The sequence below is a fragment of the Caloenas nicobarica genome, chromosome 2 (genome assembly GCF_036013445.1).
Source record: "Caloenas nicobarica isolate bCalNic1 chromosome 2, bCalNic1.hap1, whole genome shotgun sequence".
NCBI classification, from domain to species: Eukaryota; Metazoa; Chordata; class Aves; order Columbiformes; family Columbidae; genus Caloenas; species Caloenas nicobarica.
In genome coordinates this window covers 106,804,461-106,825,853 of record NC_088246.1, presented here as the reverse complement: position 1 = coordinate 106,825,853, position 21,393 = coordinate 106,804,461, and positions in this window count along the sequence as shown.

Genomic DNA, 21,393 nt, shown 5'->3' with positions numbered 1-21,393 from the left:
CAACTGAGATGTGGACTGAGAACTACCCAAACCACATCAGTGCAGCCAACTCCAAAATGAAACTCCTGTCAACTTCATCTCTACCACTGTCAGCACTGTGCTCTCTCCATTATACAGAAGCCTCCTATTCTCTCTCTCTCTTCTGATTGCTATTGGAATTTATACCTCAGGGAATAATGCCACGTTATTTTTCACTTTGTGGATAATCGCCTGTCTCTTTAAATCAGTGTCAGGTGTCAGCTCACGCCAAAAACCTCATACTGACTTGGTGGAAAGTAAGACTTATATCCCAGTGCTTAATCAGTTTTTTTAGCAGCTGCTTTATGAGAGCTGCCTCACAGATGACTCCTATTTTCACCTGTTTCTCTCTCACTGACATCATTGTTTTTTGTGTGGAAACACGCTCCTCTGGCTTAATTTGCTTTACTAGCACACAGTGCACTGAGACTTTTACAGTTTTTACTGACTCTGGAAACAATTACTTCCAATGACAGCAGTGCCATATTTCTGTGGGTTTTTTTCTTTCCATTTACAATGTATGGATAATTCAGGTTGGGAAAATCCAAGATCTTATTGTTGAATATGTCTCATCAGAAAAAAAATACAATAAGGACAGATAAAAATCATGTCATTCCATTAAAAAAATACTTACAGCACTTATTCCTTCTCAGAAGAAGGGAAAACCAGGAAGTTGAAATCTGACCATTGAGGAAATACAAAATGAAACTCTGCAGATGCAGCTAGGTAATTAGTGGGCAGACAGCAACCAGGTTCTGCTGGTTGGACAGTGTTGGGCTTTATGCTCTTCCCCTGCTTGAGGCAACTGAGCAAGGCCCAGGAACTAACCACAGCAAAAGTTCAGCCAAGAAAACATGCATTCATGCCAAGTAACTAATCAAGGGCAAAATGTTTATTTCCCCAGGTAGACAGTGGAACCTCCTGTGAATCTGTATTGCACGTCCTCCTTCCATCTGATGCCACAGGTTGACAGCTATTTTACATATTAAGACTCCTCTAGTCAACTCCCAGGTAGGTAATAAAGGTGAAAGAGTGTGATTTCTGCCTCTATTTCTTTAGAAATCCCAGAGTTTCCTCTGGACATAGAAAAAGAAGGAGAAAGAAGAGGGAGTAAGAAGCAAGAAAAATTATTAAGAGCAGGTTCAGTAATCACTGTATCCCTTTCGAATGGCTCATGATGAGATGTAGCTGTCCCATTTTCCGCTAAGGACTATTTGAGGTGTCTAAGATGAAAGGATTGAGAATGAAGGTAATTTAACAACAAAAAAAAAATAGCATCATTTCTGCAGATAAGAGAGGAACTGGTGCAAGAGTTGAGAAAGCAGGGAATGGAAGGGTCATAGGTGGTATAGATCAAGGGGAAGAAATCTGCAAGTAGAGAAGAGAATTGAGGATAAAAACTATGGATAGTAAGAAGTGCCAGTAGAAATAAGCTAAGCAGCAAAAGATGAGAAAGGAGTAGTAAAATTGGAGGATTATGGCACAACATGCCTTTACTGGAGAAGAAAACACCAGCTGCAGTAATCAGAGCATCAGTGGCCGCACACACCCTATCCTGTCAGAGGTGCTGGGCTGGGTTCATGGGGTCTGTAGTGACACAAAAGAGGCTGGTAAGGGTCAAGGTGCAGTACTTCTACAAAGCACACTAGATCCTGCTTCATTGCGTGGGGACAGATGAAACTGAGTGCACAAATTAACTATGCTGGTTTTATGGGGAGATTATTGCATCTTTTGTGCTCCGCTTTCTTCGGACCCTGCCTTCTTTTTTTTTTTTTTTTTTTTTTTGGTAGGATGTTGGCATCATGGCCAACCAGTACCAGCTCCGGGAATTTTACTTAATTTGTTTTACTGACAGTTAAAACAAAGTTTTGATGACTGATTTGGGTATTGAGAAAAACGAAACACCAAAAGTAACCAAACAAAAAAAAAAAAAAAAAAGGCAAACCAACCCCAAAACAAAACCAAAAAACAACAACAAAAACAAACAAACAAAAACACAACCAAAAAAACCCCACACCAAACAAACAAAACAAAACAAGAAAACCACCATAAACAATTAAACAGACACTTAGGGAACCACCCTCTGTCCAGCTTCCCCGGGCTAACTATGGTCCAACATCTCTCCTCTCCCCTCCATGTTCTCACTGCTTTTACTACTTGTTACACTCAGTCTCTCTCAATCCCTTTGGTGAGGCAAGGGCCAAAGCAGGAGTTTGGGGCTGTGGGTGACATGGTTTCTTTCTGCCACTCTTTGCTTCATTTTCCTTCACTGCTCATGGCTTCTTCCTTGTTTCCCTCTCCCCCAGTTTAGGTTGCCTGTGGTTGCAGTCCCTCAGGAGTGTCCTCTCCACAGTGTGGGTTGCCCACAGCTGTGGTCCAAAAATGGTCACTCCTCTGGCAGGGAGCACACCCTTCCCAGAGTGTGTCTCCAGCTGTGTCTCCAGCCATGACCCCAGCCATTACCCCAGCAATGACCCATCCATTTCTCCTCACCTGTTTCCTCATAGTCACCTCCTCATAGTGTCTGTGGCTCTTTCTTAAATATAATACTCCAGGGTCAGGGATCCCCCAATGGGCTGCAGGGCTGTTCCTCTTGATATGGGAGCCGGTTGGGGCCGTTCATGAATGGCACGTGTGGATCATGCCCTCCCATACAGGACACCTCTAGCCCCCTGCCCAAACCCTGCCAGGTGTCTCCAGCACAAGACTGGCACAGAGCAGTGCACAGAGTAACAAGGATATTCAGTCAAGGACAGACCTTTCTGAGCATTAAGAGTCATTAACATATAACTCAGCTATCTCCAAAGATGTTTATAAACAAGAGCCCATATTAATGGGGAATAAAATCAAAGGAGGATAACTAACTGAGGCCCCCAAAAGCAGTAGTCATTACAAAAATACTTACTTTTCACAATCAAGTTTGAAATCAAGGAGACTTTTATATTCGTATACACAGTCTGCTGTTAATTACAGGTCTAAAATTGTTATCAATGAAAAGACTCATTCATTTCAACATGAAATGAAGACTAAATTGCAGGTTTTGCTGCATAAACAGTAAATACACATTGTTGCAGTCTCAACCTACCTCTGTCCTATGTTTAACCTGCCAATTAACTACAATAATTATGATTGATTTCAGCACCTATCTTTTCTCTACAACTAGAATTAATCCTTCTACTCTATGGTCCTTAGTGAATAACCTTCCCTGTATGCTCAAAAATATTTCCCTGTTTGCTTAACTGTATCTGTCTTGACACTGACGGGGATTCCCAGTGCCATTTTTTCAAACATAACACTGTACTTTTGCCCATATAGGTCCACATTAGAGGTGTTGTTTTGGGGGATTAAGACACCACCATTAAACTCCACTTGACACAAACACCCTCAAAGATAGTTTAGATCTCTCACTTCAGCATTTAATTCTCAGAGTTTTAGGACCAGTTACTGAAGTAATGAGAAAACAGACATTTATCTAAGACATACTTAAGAAACAAATGTCCAAACTACTGACTTTAATTTATACACTTACTAAATAATTAAAGAGGAGAGGCTATGCCCATGAGAGCATTTCCCCTGAGAAGAAATAAAGAGAGAGTATTGATAGTATACAGGAGCATGAAAGCCTTTAAAGGAACAAAATATTCCCCTAGTAGGTGACACACTGCTTTCAAACCAGTCTCAACCACAGGACCACAGGACAGCTCACGTAAGTAGAGGTTCAGGTGATGTGCTGTCCAAATTTCATATAGAATGTTGCATTTCACTGGATTATTTTAACTTTTCTCTCCTTACTTTCTGAATTATTTTCCATAGGGGTTCATATATACCAAGAGGGAGTAGAGGTGAAAGGGAAGAGCGTGCTGTGCAAAACTCATTTCTGAAGGAAATATTTTTTAAATTTAATCATTTATGCTGTGCAATGCAGTTCGGTGTAGTGTACTTGCTTGTTTTCTTATCCAGGAAAATAAGAGGCATTTGAATAGTAATACAAAAGTAGGAAAAAAACCAACCAAACAAAAAAACACACACACAAAATAAAAAAAAAAAAAAAACACACAAAAAACCCCCAAACAAACAAATAGAAAAACAAGAAATAAACCTATATCCTGCTGCCATAGGGTAGGTTTGGAAGAAATAGATTTCTTCACAAAAAATGTTGATGAGCTTCCTTGGAAACAAACATCTGATCCAAGAGGGAAGGAATCATACAGAAACCAGAGCAAAGGAGGTGAAGGAGAAGGAATATCAGAACTGAGTGTAACTTCAGGGCTGTGTCTTATCCTTTGGTTGTCTGAAGCAAGTTACCCCTTACTGAATTGGCTTTGGGCTATTTAAGAGAGAAACATTATTGTACCAACATTTCAGCCTTAAAGGGACAAGGTGTGAGTCATAGAATCATAGAAGAGAATCACAGATTGGAAAAGTCCTTTAAGATCATCAAATCCAACTGTTAACCTAGCACTGCCAAGTCCACCTCTGAACTGTGTCCCTAAACATTACATCTGTGCATCTCTTAAACACGTCCAGGGATGGTGACTGGTGACTCAACCACCTCCCTGGGCAGCCTCTTCCAATGCCTGACAACCCTTTCCATGTAGATGTTTTTCCCAAACCTCCCCTGGTGCAACTTGAACCCATTTCTTCTTGTCCCATCGCTTGTTATACGGGAAAAGAGACCAACACCTACCTCACTGCAACCTCTTTTCATGTAGTTGTAGAGAGTGACAAGGTCTCCCCTCAGCCTCCTTTTCTCCAGGCTAAACAGCCCCAGTTCCTTCAGCCACTCCTCATAAGACTTGTGCTTCAGACACTTCACCAGCTTCATAGCTCTTCTTTGGACAAATTCCAGCACCTCAACGTCTTTCTTGTAATGAGGGGCCCAAAACTGAACACAATATTCGAGGTACGGCCTCAACTGTGCCAAGTACAGGGGAATGATCACTTCCCTAGTCCTGCTGGTCACACTATTTCTGATACAAGCCAAGATCCTGTTGGCCTTCTTGGTCACCTGGACACACTGCTGACTCGAGTTCAGCTGGCTATCGACCAACAACCCCAGGTCCTTTTCTGCCGGGAAGGTTTCCAGCCACTCTTCATGGAGCCTGTAACACTGTTCTGACCCAAGTGCAGGATCCGGCACTTGGCCTTGTGGAACCTCATACAATTGGCTTCAGCCCATCAATCCAGCCAGTCCAGATCCTTCTGTAGACCCTTCCTACCCTTTAGCACATCAACACTCCTGCTCAACTTGGTGTTGTCTGCACACTTACTGATGGTGCACTCAACCCCCACACCTAGATAATCGATAAAGATACTGAAGAGAACTGGCCCCAATACTGAGCCCTGGGGAACACCACTTGTGACTGGCCATCAACTGGATTTAACTCCATTCACCACAACTCTATGGACCTGGTCATCCAGCCATTTTTTTACCCAGTGAAGAGTACGACTGTCCCGGCCATGAGCAGCCAGTTTCTCTGGAAGAATTCTGTGGAAGTGTCAAAGGCTTTACTAAATTCTAGGTAAACAACATCCACAGCCGTTCCCTCATCCACTAAGTGGATCATCTTGCTAGAGAAGGAGATGAGGTTGGTCAAGCAGGACCTGCCTTTCATAAACCCATGCTGACTGGGCCTGATTGCCTGGTTGTCCTGTATGTGCCACATGATGGCACTCAGGATGATCTGTGCCATGACCTTCCCTGGCGCTGAGGTCAGAATGACAGGCCTGTAGTTCCCTGGATCCTCCTCCTGACCCTTCTTGTAGATGGCTTTTAAGTTAAAACACCATATAGATGCACTTAAATTCCTGTTTGCCACACTATTGCTGTTCAACCAGTTCGCTCACAACATCACACACTGAATGTGAAAGAACTGACTGAAGTACATTTGCCATCAAAAGCAGAGCCAGAAATTCTCCAGATATAACCAACATAAAACATAACCTTGGTTATAGAACCATATTACTATTGTCTCTTGGTACATAGCTTCTAACATTAGTAGCCTTTTCAGCACCCAAGTTATTCCTTGATGTACTGTTTTGAAAAAAAAGGTACATTTAGCCACGGACAGAACATAGAGTTTTAAAAAAAAAGAATTACTTTAAAAGGTTCATGATGTCCTGCTGAAAAACATTGCAAATCATCCTTACTTGTTAAAAGACCGTGTTATTTGCTGAATGACCAGGTGATGGAATCAGTTACAATTTTACTTTAAAGCCTGTCATGCCACTGTTGCCCTTTAATTGTCTTGACACAAATTGCAGATGTTTTAATTACAAATTTCTTAAGTGTCCTTCCTCTTGGTTACTCTATACTACAGATTCATTCCAGAAATGTATACTCCATCTCCTGAGAGATATGCAAGTTAATATTACCTTGCTTGAACATCTGCAGCCACCCAGAAGTGAAATTTATCACAGCCTTCATTGATTTCCTCATTCTTACAGTTTGTTTCAGTCCTCCAATTCTCCATTAACAGTCACTTTGACTACCTTAAAATGAGTTCAAGTTCTGCATATTCGTATGTAACAACTTATCTATGATAATATGTCCACTTCTGCATGAGTTAAAGCCTCCCCTTTCTACTTAGGATATGATTAACAAAGCTAAATATATATTCTTCAGTGTTGGTAAGCAGGACAAAAAGTAGACAAAGCAGAAGAGTTTCTCTTGCATATAAATTCTTGTTTGTTTGTGGTTCGTTGTTGGTTTTTTTGGTTTTGGGGGTTTTTTTTGTGGGTAGATACATTCTGTGCCAGCTGTTTATTACCCAAAAACTGATGAACAACAAAACTGAAAACAGATACAAAACATCACATGCACGCACACACACATGTAATCACACCCAGTTTTAATAACAACTGCATGCTGTCTCCACCCATTGCCCCCAGCTTTTTTTAATGCATAACATTGACTGTCCATCTTGAGTCATTGTGAGGAAGAAATAATAGAGTTTCTTTTTATTTGTCATAGAAGGTCTTGCAAAATGAAAGTGGAAAGGCTTTCAAAGTCTGCAATGCTATTTTCAGAGAGGATTTGTAAGCATTTCCGGAGACAACAACAACAATCTAGGCTTTGATTCCTCATCCTTATGGCAGTAGGGAAATTCATAACTCTCTTCTCAGGCTTCCTGAGCACCTGCATGCCTGGCTTTCACAAAGTGTGGCATATTTTTGAAATTTCAACAGTCAAAAAATCCCAACACTACACAAAGGTCTTCTAGGTCTGCCCACTGAGTTGCCTTCAGTCCATTGTGCTCAATTCTGACAAAGTTTAAAGTGATTATATTACTTCCAAAGGGTATTGGAGAACATTTTAAACACTCAGGTTTTTTTTCAGCTCTGATTTTGTGCACAAGCACAATTCATGGCAGGAAGATTTGGCACATTCACACTTGCGATAAACCCTGAAATGTAGATTTTCAAGCGACTAATGCCTCTGATTTAAGATTACCAACTTAAGAATCAGGAAAGATATTTTTACATTTCTGGCTTAAGAAGAGTTCCCCAAAGCTGTTTAAAGGTGGGTCGTCAACTATTTGGAGCTGCAGATGGGCTTGTAAAAATGTAAGCTCCAAAATTTTGTATGGTATTACACATGATATTAGAATTCAGCACTATTTTTTGGTTCTAATATAACTTTATATTCAAATATGGTGGAATACTGTCTGTTATTATGGTATGAATATCCTCTAAGCCCATATATTGACAGAAAGAATGGAGTTCTGAGAAGAAGTCATGGAACATAGACCTTTCTCCCTTTTTCAAAGTAAAATGACTCTGCTGAGCGTACTGTTTGTTGTTTAGCTTTTAAAAATACTCTAAGAGTGAAACTATTTATGTATTTTTATATGGCTTATTTTTCTAAGGCTTTTCTTATTTAACCAGGCAGAACATTTTAATTGTTTCTCAAACTATTTTCTTCTTATTTATTCTATAAATCATATAAATAGAATAAGAAATTTTCTTTAATTTTGTTCTCTGCATGCCTGCTTAAAGGTATGCTGTGTTTTATCTTAACACAGGTTTTTTTAAAGAACACCAGTTTACATATATCTTCCATAGAGACTTCCTATAAAGAGACAGAAACTACACAAACCTCCTTCTCAAGGGAACTACAAATGATGTATACAAAATACTTTTGTTATCTGATGGTATTATATTTTTTCAAAGGTTTGTACCTACCTACTTTGCATGTGGTGGCTTCTGCTGAAGCTTGATTTGTGCGAAAAAACATCAGAGTCAAACCAAGCACACAGATAATACATTCACAAAATTCAGTAACTGTCAACATTTTGCCTCATTGCAAAGACCATGCAGATGCCAAAACAATGGAACACAGTCTACTAGAGGCAGCATCTGGCACTTTGGCAAACTCAGCTGGCAGATGGTCTCACATTTGTTTCTCCTACTATTCCTTTTAGTGCCATATTCTCAGGTTTTTTCCTTGATACAACTTCATCCTAGAAAAGTAGCCACTGTTCATGTAACTGTTCTGTTCTATACAAATATTTCATTACTTTTAAATAAACACTTTAACTAAAAGAAGAATAAAATAAAATTTAAAAATTGTTTTGTTTCTGCAACTGTGTTGCAATTACAGTGAACTCCTCCATGTAGTATGCATTTACTTATGTGTAGACAATAAATTCTGAATTCGGACAACCTGTTGATTTTTTTTAAGCAGAAGTGACATGCGTGTCTTCTTACACATAGTTCACACTCTACCTCACGATAAGTTTATATCTGGGAAGCACAAGGCAAGCTCTAAAACGGGGAAAACTTACAAACTTCTAAGTTTTCAAACACTCATAATAATTTTTTAAAAAGATATTTTTAAGAATGTGCTTGTTCGTAGCTACCAATAAAAACACTAAACCAATGAGCTTGCTTTTGTCCAGCATTTTAGAGTGAAAATACTACATATCTGATACTTCTGTTGTTGACGCTCCTGAGCAAACAGCTCAGACCTTGCCACTCACTATGAAGAAGAAAATATTGGGTACGGATTTCAAATTCAAAGCTTCATAATAAAGTTCTACCTCTTCCAAGGAAGGAACAGCTAAGACCGACTCTAGTGATGGGACAAGTCTGTGCTATTCTACCTCAATATTCAAACTAAATATTAATAGCTGAAAATTGAGCTATGCAGTCATATTTAATACTAACCAAAAACTAACAGTGTTTTGCGTCTGTAAGTGGTGGGGCTTTTGCTGATGTACATATTGATTCATCAAAAGTCATTCCATGATGCTTAAATATGCACCCTTACTACTTTAATAGTATTGTTAAGCTCTCTGCAATCTATGTCATTATATGTGTGTCTCTACTGCCACCTACTTGTGCTACCACTCTGAAAGTTTTCTTTCCACCTTTGAAAAGCTGTAAAGAAAATATAATGAATTACAGATCAGGTGAAAGGAGCCAGCAATTCTTATCCTTTCCTAAAAGCAGAAAGCTTGAAAAAATGTAGTGAATTACACCAGCAAGGGCAACACTGAGAAGCAAACGATATGATAAAATAAAGTAAAATTCAGGAAAGAGTTTGGCATACAAGTAGGGAAAACAAGTGAGGAAGGCCTCCAGACTTGAGAGGAGTTATCACCATAACAATTATATGACTTGGATTCATTGCTAGAGTTGTGAAATATATGCTGATTTACTTTGACTCATGAAGTCATTGGCATGAACCTAAGCACTTGAGAATTGCAGTCCGAATTACATGGTCAGATATACAAATACAATATGGTCATTTGCTGAGGCCAGTGCCAGCTTGTTCAGTTTGTTCAATATATTTGGAGCATAGACTTTTAATTGCATTCAGAATTTTAATTTTTTTTTTACATAGATGAGTTCTGACTCCTGAAAAGTTGAATATCTTTGAGAGTTTTGCTATCACTGTACAAAGATGATGACTACTATACTGAGGCTTCTGCTAATACCTTTCTTGTAAATAGCTGAAAGAAAATGTGTGATTTCAAAACACAGCAAGAACACCAACTGCAGTAAATAAAAATTTTCTTTCTGCACAAAGCTTTTTTTCGGTATTTTCACATTTCAGCAGGAAGTGAATTCAGTGACTGTACCAAGGAAGAAAGAAAACATGAGAGAAACCACGATGGGTCCTGAGAACATTGCGACTGGCTGCAGACATTTCTATGCATCTATAAGACCCTCAAGTCTTTATGTCATTAGATAGGTGTTACATTTAAAATAATATTTCTATACTACTCAACATATTATTACGATGTTTGCTGTAATCTGCTTCCCAATGCGCTTGTTCTGGTGTGAAAGGCTGGACTCCTAGCAACTGCTGTTTGGAAGATTTTTACATAATACCATATTTTTACACACAGTATTTGTATGCACAAGCTAAAGATACTGTCCAAATTTTGTCTGAGAAGACCCTGGTGAAGAAGGAGAAGAAAGTCTCTCAGTCTCACACCTGGAATGTGTTGGCAGTGAATGACAGTGACATAGTCAGAGCTGTGAACTTTTATCATCACGAATTAATGACAGGGAAACAAAGAGCCTACATTAGCCAGGAGAGCACCACTGCTTGGCAAGGACCACCAGCCAGGCACTGTAAGAGGTCACCTCCAAGTACAAACCAGCCAAGACAGACCCGAAATGGAGCCCTCTTGCTCACAGGAGAAACCCACAGTCAGAAAGAGGGTAGCTGGTCCCCGTGTGGAGCTGAGCAGCTGCTATTTTTCCCATTATTCCCACAGGCTATAGGTCGACCTGGATGAAGATAAATAAGTACTGCCTTTCCAAATCTGACCCATCTTCATGGAAAGGATTTGATGAGTGGGAAAACAGCACAAGTGCACAACAGCAATCACCTCATCTTGGCATAGACGGGCTTAGGCTGGGCTCCAGGACAACTCTCTGGGACATTTACTTCACAAAAACAAATAGGGCATGGGAATGCTCCTGAGGCCTAAATACCATTTGTCCCTCCTAGAAGTACTATAGGTTTCCAGCTCCCCAACCTGACAAACAGGAATCTGGAGAAGAAAGGTTGCTTTGCTGAGTGGTAGTGTCAGCAAGCAGCACGGAGAGGTGGCTCTGCAAGGGAAGGTGAAAAGGGAGTCAAGGGTGACTGCAGGGCTGCAGGACAGGGGATCTCAATCATAGAGGCACCAGATGAGGTTTCCTCACCACAGCTCTTTCTCCCAAATTGGATGTTTTCACGGCAATCTGATGCTCCACGGTTATAGCTGCAGCATCTCTGAGCAGAGCTTGCGCATAGGCTGCAAACCTCCTAGGGGGTGGGGAGGAGCTTGCAGAGCTGGGGATTTCAAAGCAAAAAAAGGACATTACAGAGTAATTAGAGCTTGTTGCTTCCTCCAGAACCCTGACAGTTTAGGTAGTATCTTATATATTTACAAGAAAGTGTGAAGGTGGAAGTCATGAGGTGTGCACAGCACAGACAACTTGGGAAGAACTGATTGCTGTGAGAACTTTGGTGACACAAATATGTTTCTGTACAGCCAGGTGCCAGGTGACACCATCTCTAGGGTGGATGCTGTTAGGATATTTAAGATGATGCAGTGTGGACACAGACACATTTTCTGGAACGAGCTTCTACTGACAGAACCATTTAAGAAACACAGAGTGGCATAATAGATAAATTGGAGCAGCTAGTTACACAGAGGAATAATGTAAACTAGTTATCTTATTCTTTTCTTCCTGGGGGGCGGGGGGGGAAAGAAAAAAGAAAAAAAAATACACATAACTATGCTCCCCTGCTGTTTAGAAGCCCTAATTTTAAATTTGAAATACAGCATAAGTTTATTTGGATTATATCTATTCCTCAAGGGTATTTCTGTAGTTTTTTAGCATTCTGGTGTTCAAAAGCTGTTATTAAAATAAAAGAAAAGCAAGTTTACCTTCTGCAGTCCTAGATGTCCAAGTCTCATCAACTGCAAAAGTCAGACACCATCTTTGTAGTTCCCCATTTGCAGGGTACACCACGCGGCAATTCCAGTCTCCAAGAGCAACACCCAAGATTTACTGAGGAAAAGCTTCAACTCCTTTCTCACTCCTTTACCACATGGGGACACACTGGCATCAACAGGGACACTACAGACTCAACCATATGTTATAACTGAGTGTTATTGCCCATCTCTCAGGAAAAAACTCAAGTAGCCTAAATAACAGTTTCCTACAAGTCATATGCAGTGGGATGTATATATACTTTTTTTAATTAATATATTAAGTGTTACGTGAACAGAAGTTAAGATTTTCAGATCAGCTTAAAATGTGTTTAGGGTGATGCCCATCTCCACCTTTAATACACCACTATTAAAGGAATATATTCTTGAATGTTGTGCTTCTTAAAAAAAATATCTGAACACCTTACAAGTTTTGAAAATGCAGTTAACTTTGAATTTCAGTTATTCTCTTAGCTGTGACTTAACTTCCCCACCCAACTTAAGCTGAATACTGAAGTACACAGAAAAGACAAACTGGCAAATGATTAAATATTCCAAATTCAGGATTCTGTATCAAACATAACAGTAGCTTGAACAATAGTATTATTCTGTACAAAACAAAAACTCTTACCTGCCATACTACATTATATAGTCAACAGAGTCAGAAATTCTAACTTGCAGGATCTATGAAGACTTCCATGAACACAGTATCATAAAACCACCATGTGTCACATATGCTAAATCAACCACTTCAATTTGGTTCATAGCTATAGTGTTCCACCAAAACACCCCACTCACATTGAATGTGCAGAAATCCCGACAGAGTGAACACTGGGGTTATCATTCTTTGAAAAACTTAACTAACATTGAATAAACAACCAAACAGATGTTCATGTTTATTCAGCAATATTTCACTGGTCTGAAGCTGCATGGGGCTAGAAATCAGCTGATTAAGACTGCTTTGAGTGCCTCCAGCAAGAGGGGGAATCTTAACAGATGCAGAATAACCCATCTGACCTTCTCATTAAAACAGACGCATGGGTGATACTGCAAGTGTATCAAAGAACGCAAGCACTGGATTCAGACTATCTCTAGCTGGTGAATGAATCCCTTGCAGAAGCTGCTAGCTGGCATGAGCTACAGCAATCAGAACCTGAACAACACTGCAAATCTGCTATCAGAATTGGGGTACCAGAGCAGATTCCCTGAAGACCTTCTGCAGGATTTTTTTTTTGTCTTAATTAAATGTTTCCAGAATACAAACCCAGAATCCTTTTTATTTTCCCTATCTGCAACAATTTGTACATTTGGCCAGTTATGCATTTTTTGGCCAAGAATGGCATGGTAGCTGTGGCTCAAAAAATGAAAAAAAAAAAAAAAAAATCTACTACTAACCCTGCAGGATAGGAAACATATGGTCGTTATAAAGGAAAGGGTGATGTCATATCGCCTGACCCAAGCTAGGTGTCTAATGTAAGCCAATATGCAACACAAAGTTCCTGCCTAGTGTCAAGAGGAGCGTGTCTTCCCACCCTGTTCAGCCGTTAGACATAGGAAGATGGTACAGGTGGTTGGCAAACATCTGTCCTGATGCCTTACCTACTCCTTTTCCCAGCTCAAGCGCTCTTTTCCTTTCTGTGCACACATCAAGACTTGTCAGCATGGCAAGATAAAGTGTACATAAGAAAAGGGCTGCAGAAGCAAGTTTGATCTGTTCTTTCCTCAGAGAAAAAAGAAATTTTAAGGAGCAAAATTATAGAAGGGAGTGTGGTAAGTTTCCATAGTTAAAAGCTATATATTTATACGCTGACATTTGGAAGCATCTGTCAGTTACAGAACTCAGTAAGCCTTTTTGATCTAAGCTAACAGACTCGGCTAACCTCATGTTAAAATCAGATTTACACTTTTTCATTATAGGGTTAACCGAAAGATTAAGTTCTGTGGTTTTACTAGATGGACTTGCTTTTCATTATTACCATATATGCTTTAGGTGAAATCAATCTATAGCACCACAAAATGGACACATACAGACTGCGTGTGGCTCGTGCACTGCATGGTACATAAACCTCATTTCTCATGCACTGCAAGAGAGAAGCCAATTCCAGAGGTCCCAGCTGGTCCCCAGCCTCTCAGGTGACCTTGTTAGCAGCCTCCCTGCTGACTCAGACCCTCTCTCTGGGCTCCCCAGTCTCTCTCTGATAAATACCGGGTATCCTAACAAAACTCTGATTGTCCCCGAGCAGGGAATGTGAAACATAGCCTGTCTTCATTTTATGCTTTGAACACATTGTTTTCCTTCTCCTTCCCAGTCATTACCTGCTGTCATGTCATCCTGTCTGCTTTCTTCCCTGGTGCTTTATGTTTCATTGCTCTCCTATCACCCTCTCTCCATGCTCTGCGAAGCACGTTGGCTGCAACTAGGTTAAAGAGATGCTCTGCCTTCCTTTGTAGCTTAATAACCATTATGGCAATCCCTGTTCAGTTTCGGTGGGTGCACTGGGATTAATAACCATTTGTTTTCTCCACATCTTTTTACTCTGTAACTGATTTCATGGAGAAATAATGTTTTTACTGGAAGATAAAGACTACAGTAAATTACATAATTTTTTAAGTGTTTCAAATCCACTTTACTCCATCAACTGTAAAATATATTTTCGTAAAGTTTCTCATCTGTGCAAAACGTGTGTGTAAATGTGCTTTAGAATCTATATTGTTCTTAGGCTGAAATATATAGAAGATCAGGGATGAGATGACAAAATATGGAGATAATTTTGAAAGTTTAGGACATAGATTTTGCCCATATACATGGAGAGGCAAAAAAATGAAATAATAGCTTGTTTACCACCTTGTTTTCTTTCTGTCACACTTACACCTTCACCTTCTCTGGGCAGTACATCCCACTCAAAACAGGACATGCAGCAGGTTCAGTTTCTCTGCAGCTGTTGTTGATCTGTTTGATGACTCAACTCATCTACCAGTCTCTTCTCAGTGGTATTTACATTCCAAAATAGACTTAATATATGTCTTGTCCATAAAATGGAAATATTTAGGGTGATGCTACACCCTGTACTTCCTGATGCTTGTAAATTGCCTGGGAAAGTAATGTTAACCTCAGCTATGCAGGGAGGGAATTTTTGCATGGCTTTTTATGGGTCGTCAGGGAGTTCTCAGTGGCTTAGATATCTGGTTTTGACACTTAATAGTCTCTTGACCTAATTGTGCAGGTTTAAATGGTTCAAAAATGTAAGCCTAATGTTTCTTGAGGGTTTGTGTGTTTTTATAGTTGTTCTTGTTTTGGTTTTGTTTATTTTTTCAATTTTGTATCAAAATGGTGTATATATTAAATAATTTGGTTATTTCAGGTGCTTTCTCTTACGAAGCAGTTATTGTGACTGATAGGTCCTTACCTTGACTGAAATCATCTTCTCTTACTGGAGCATGAGTTCAATGTACGGCATATGCAGTGTTTCCAGCTGCTGAATGAATATGTTTGTAGCATTTCTCAATGATACGCTGACAGGATGCAGCATGACATAGTCTATTATGTGAAGAATTGATAAGGAAAAACCATGCCTATTCAAGCAGCCAGAAACAATTTCTTCTGCAATCCCAGTCAGAGCAAGAACCTAGAAAGCATTCATGGAAAGACATATTTCATTCACCTAATATTTTAACACGACACGAAGGTGGCAGTGAAACCAGATATGGACAAAGAACTGCCCAGCTGACTACAGGCAGAGGCCTTAGGGAATACTGTACTCAGTAGTGTAAAATCTCTGTGTAATACATACACGTGTTTATAGCATTTTGGGTGCACTTACACTAGAATTATGGGACAGAGATGTGATTTTAAAGCTAATCTCTTCAATGCCAATTATGAGCTTTGGTTTATATTTCAAAGTCATCTTAGAACACACACGAACAACATTTCTTTTGGGTGAGCTGACCTGGAAGATCAGCTCCACCCACTTCTGTGCTCTCTTGAAGCACATATTCTCAGGATATTGAATCCTTAGCATCAACCGTTCTGCTTTACAAATTCACATCTATTTACTTTTATTGCTACGTAGACATACTTTTTAGAGCCAAAGGGAAAGTTAGTGGGTACAAACAACGATCCATATAGACCATACCTAGTGAAGCTTCTTCAGCACCACGGGAGGTTAATGTACTTCCAAGAAGGCAGCTCCTATTTCCTGGTAGCCCGGTACAGGTATACCTGGAATAGGAAGAACACAAAGCATCAGTTGCTATATACCACTTTTTTTTTTTTTAATTCAAAATTGCATGAACATGTTTCAGTAGAATAGTTCATTTTAAGTCATTTTTAACTTACTGTTAAACTTAATCCTCATTTGTCTTAACTAAACAGCATTTTTCCTGTACTGGATAAGTGCAATTTTTACAAGCAGAGGAAGGACGCTGGAAAGGTTCAAAGATGGACACACAAACATCTGGATTAAGTTCTTAATGGCACAGGTTTCCACAAACAAATCTTTTCTTAGATATTCTGAGGATTAAAAATGCTTGTATGGTTGTGTTTTTCTGTATTTGTTTAACAAAAAATGTTGCAAATGTTATCCAAGTGATTCAGACACACTTATTTGAATAAACATTTGCAAATACTTCCTGCTCTCACTTGCCCTACACATTTTATTAGAGAAAGTATTCAGATTCTTCTGACTACTTGCCTGCACACAAAAAACCTAAACATTTCCGAGGAACATTCTTTGATATTTTTATATATTCTACACAGTAAAAAAGGCATATAAGTTTACAATGACATGCTCGTATTTGCAACCAAAACTCTAGCTTGTACCTCCTTGAGGGAGAGTAGGGCTTTGTCTTTCTTATTTTTCATAAAGAAATCTCCTGTGCTATTCAGGTAAAAGCCAAGAACATGACTCAAACTAAGGGGAATGTTCAAATAGACGTTATAGTGGTAAACACCATTATTAAACTCTCCAAAGCACAAAGCAAGTGATACTCATGAAAAGATCTTCATGAAGAGGGACAATTTCTAACTCCATATTTATCCTGCTTGGAAATTAATTGAAGCTTGAAGTCTGAATGAGAAGTTCTATTAAAGTCACGAATATTCTAAGAAGAGTACAGTTATTTATCTGCTGAGCTTCATTTCATGCATCTTTTCAGGTATATGTGTTTATTGACCAAAGTCCATCCAGAAAGAAATAATACCAGGATCATTTTAGTGGCAATTCTGTCTACCTACCTGCATTCCTCTGCTATTCCTGGATTTGCTCATTGTTGTTGCGTAAATTATAGAATTTATAGAATTCTATAAATTCTAGAAACAGATCCCATGTTTAAATAGAGTAGCTATACACTACAGTTTCATAACCAGTTTAATATGACATAAGCCAGCTCAACAATCAAGAAGTCGTCCCACCACCCCCTTATTCCTGGGGGCTTATTTCTCCACCCATAACTGCAGGCACATGCAGTCATACAGCCGTGCAACGGGCTCGCTCAGGGAAGTCATCTGAGACAATTAAGCTGGGGAAAAAAACACCACCACCGCCAAAGACATTTAAATCTTCCTCTCCCAATTGCGTGTTTTTTCAAGCAACCCTCTTTAGCTGTCTGACTTTTTTTCTTTTTTTCTTTTTTCCTTTTTTCTTTTCTTATTTTTTTCTTTTTTTTTCTTTTTTTTTTTTCTTTTTTTGACAGCACAAGGAAAAACATTTGAGGCAAAAAAAAGTTGCCAAGAATTTCAGGTAATAGTGCCACTTTATGCAGACTTGAATTAACATAAAACAATGACATCATCATTCAATCAGTTCTGTGCACTCCAAAGAGCTGTTGACTAAAATGAATACAATACTACTCACAAAGAGAAAAATAACCTGGCTTAAAGTAAACCAATAAAACCTGAAATCAAAAAAATGTATTACATAGATTTCTTGCCATATAAAAGTGGTAAAATGCAATGCCAGCATATATATCTATTATTTTTTTTAAAAAAACAGTAAAGCAGTTGGAAATCTGTAAAGATTTCATATAAGAAAAAGCAAATTAGCTGTGTGATTTTGCAACCCAGCTTCTGTCTCCTACATAAGTAAAGAAATACAGTTGGGTATCTTCTATCATAGGAATTATTCTTAGCATTGGTTATTTTTTCCTGAAATGAAGGTGAATTTCACAGTGGGTTTAGGCTCTTAAAGTGAGACATTGACAAATGTAGGCACCTACATGCAAAGTTCCATGGACTTTATCTTGAAGGCACTGTAGTTCTGTACGTGCTTAGTTTGTCCCATTATGTTCACCAAAACTTGAAGTCACATTTCTAGGCACATCCCGCTCTTGCTCACTGAGCGGCATAAGCAGCTGGCTTGTGCCAAAACCAGGCCAAGATCCACAAGCTAAACGTTCTTTAGCACAGTTGTCACTGATAGGGTTGATCTTCCTATAAAGTGCAGCTGCTTTTTACCTATAAGGGAGAAGAGATGATGTTATCTCTTTTATTCTATGGACTATTGGGGAAGGATCCTTAACTAACAGAATGATATAGCACTACATGAGAGGCTATTTAGTGTGGCATACCTTTTCACTTCTCAATTTGAAACTCTACTACTGAACCAAAAGAAATGTGAGAGCTATGAAATTTCTGAGCTATAAAGTGGCAATGAGTATGTCTCAGTAATCAAATGGCTAGGACATTAGCCTGGGAACAGAGAATCCCTGTTTTCCTGTCCCCACTCCAAAATCATCTTCTGATTTTCCTTTTTTTATATACTTCAGCGACGACTGGGTAAAATATAGAGATAGTGCTGAGGACCAGATATCTCCTCCACCTGAAACTTTACACTGAAATATCATAGCGTATCTCAAGCTGAGTCACCTATAGCCCCCCATAATTTGTTCTTCTACTCAATATTTCCTACCAGATAGTTCCTGAGTCATTTGGTACGCTGAGTTTCGTGCAATAATTTTGAGACAAGTGATTTCTACTGTTCATTGTGTGTAAACTTATGTTGTTTCAAGTGTTTGGTTCCATTTGGGGAATTAGATCATTAGAAAGTCAACACTGAGGCAGTCTGTCTACTTGGGAAGGTTCTGTCCTTATTGCTGGTTTCTGTAAACTATGTATACTGTACGTCAGGGAGTCTAAACTGCCAAACCATACTAATTACTATAATTAGTAATAAATAATAAGTATTATTATAGCAATATTAATAAAAGTAGTAACAGATTCATAATTTAGCAGCCTAATCATTATAATAGAATAAAGTTCTGGAGGGAGAGTAAAAAAGATTTCTTTAAGAACTTCTGCCTTTCAAGCAGAGAATCATTTTTCAACAGAAAAAATTTGTTATACAACTATAGATCTGTTCGACTAAAAAGTCAGTTTATTATTTTATCTCAAATTTATTCTTTCAAATGTTCTACTACTTATATTTTTCATTTGAGGCACATTTATTTTCTCAATATTTATTATGAGTAAAGCCGTGACTGATATTTATTATTCACAACCACACACCAGGGTTGAAAATTATGGGAGCTAGGGATGCTAACATCTCATTGTCAAAGCTCTATGTTATCCTAATTTTCCAGGGATTTTGTCAGTAATTAGTATATTCCTATGTCAATAAATAATGTGTATTTTCATTCTGAAAGACAACCTCAGCCCAGAGAGAGACTGTAATAAATACTTACTATGCACATGATATATTACTAATGAAGAAGATGGTAATGAAAAAAAAAAAAAATGTATTGTGAATGCCTTGCTGAAATATAGGTAATGAATATTAAACTTAGAATAAAATTTTCAGGTGCTCAAACATTATTATTAAATTCCACATCCCCTTCATACACATCGAGTTCATTGTCTACAGTTCCACAGGGTTCTTCCTGCTCCATTGAATCCAATGGGACTTTGGACACTGACGTCTGTAGGAGCCACATCAAGCTGCAAATTAGTTGAGGAAGAAGGACATCTAATGTGATTTTACGTGTCAGCAGGTTGTTCCACATGATGCCAGGTCTGAAAGAAAAGCAGATTGTCCAAGGAATATTTGGCAAATTCAGTTCTAGGAGAAAATGGGACAAATTAAAATTCTATATGGAGATCAGCATGCTTGTCAGGGAGCTGCAAGGGAGGCGAGCCAAGAGCCAAGAGCCAAATGTGGCAGGATTGCCAGCAGGGCAGGGACCTCACCAGCAGGGGATCTTTTCCCAGAGCTCTTGAGCAAGGAGGACAGAGCAGGGCCAGAGTAGGGGTCACATCCCCAGGATAGTCTGGCAGGGATGTGGGGACTGGGGTAGGCTGAAGCCAGGCTGGGACATCAGCCCCATGCGTGGTGGCCAGCACCAGGTATGGGGAGGTAGGAGGCTCAGGGACCTGCCATTTAGCTCAGGAGAGAATAAGGGTGAGATCTCTGCTCCATGGCTATGCAGCTGCATCAGGCTGCACACCAGCCCGAGCCCCTACAAGTGTGTTTGTGTGTGGGTGGGGAAAGATCAGCGCACAAGGAAGGCTTCAAAATACTGTGCTATTGCTTCTAAGGGTTTTAGTCAAACTACAAGACAACATTTCCAGAGTGAGAGACCAAAGCAATTACAAAAGGCCACACAACTAACATCTTCACTCAAATGTTACACAAATTAAAATGTCTTAAAATCTTTAAAAGGAGAAATATTCCCAGTAAACATCTGTCAAAGGGAGAGTTTGATGGTTCAATAATCTTGGAAATAAATAACATAAAATAAAGTATGACTCAATTTTAATGCAGAATCCTTAATCTAGCAAACTTAAAACCTCAGATTTTAATATCACCATATGTTAGCTGAGGTCAAAAATTAGATTACAGGTTCTGCATTCAAGTTCAAGCAGATTTTTCTTAAAGGTAAATCAAATATTTTCAATCCAAATCTTTACTCTTGCAAGAGTATGTCCAATCTACCAGCCACTGAAAAGTAGATGTCAAAATTTCTTCATTTTAAGAGGTTATTTAAGTTTCATTATATTCTGATCTTGGAAACTAAGCATCTCCACAACAGGATTTCAATTATATCCTCTCTAATAGCTTATTTCAATGTTTTGATCAGGCTAATTTTCAGGTCTTTCACATTCAAGCTCCGAATACTTTAATATTGTAGTGCTATCCCTCAAAATCACACATCTTAGTCCCGCCTCCCAAGTCCCTTGGACTTCTGAATCAATGCAATGGATGTTTTCCAGTTAGTGCACAGTAAAAATACACAAGTGCTTAGGTTACCCTTTTTCTCTTTAGTGGTTATTTCAATCAGCCTTTATGCAATAAAAATTCTCAATACAGATCATTTTTGTAACAAACTATATTGCATTTGAAGAAAATCAAACTATTATTTTCTTCCAATCCAATATCACAAACCACTTACTAATTTTATTCTTAATATCTGAGGCATATGTTTTAGAATTAAAATGCTCTTACTT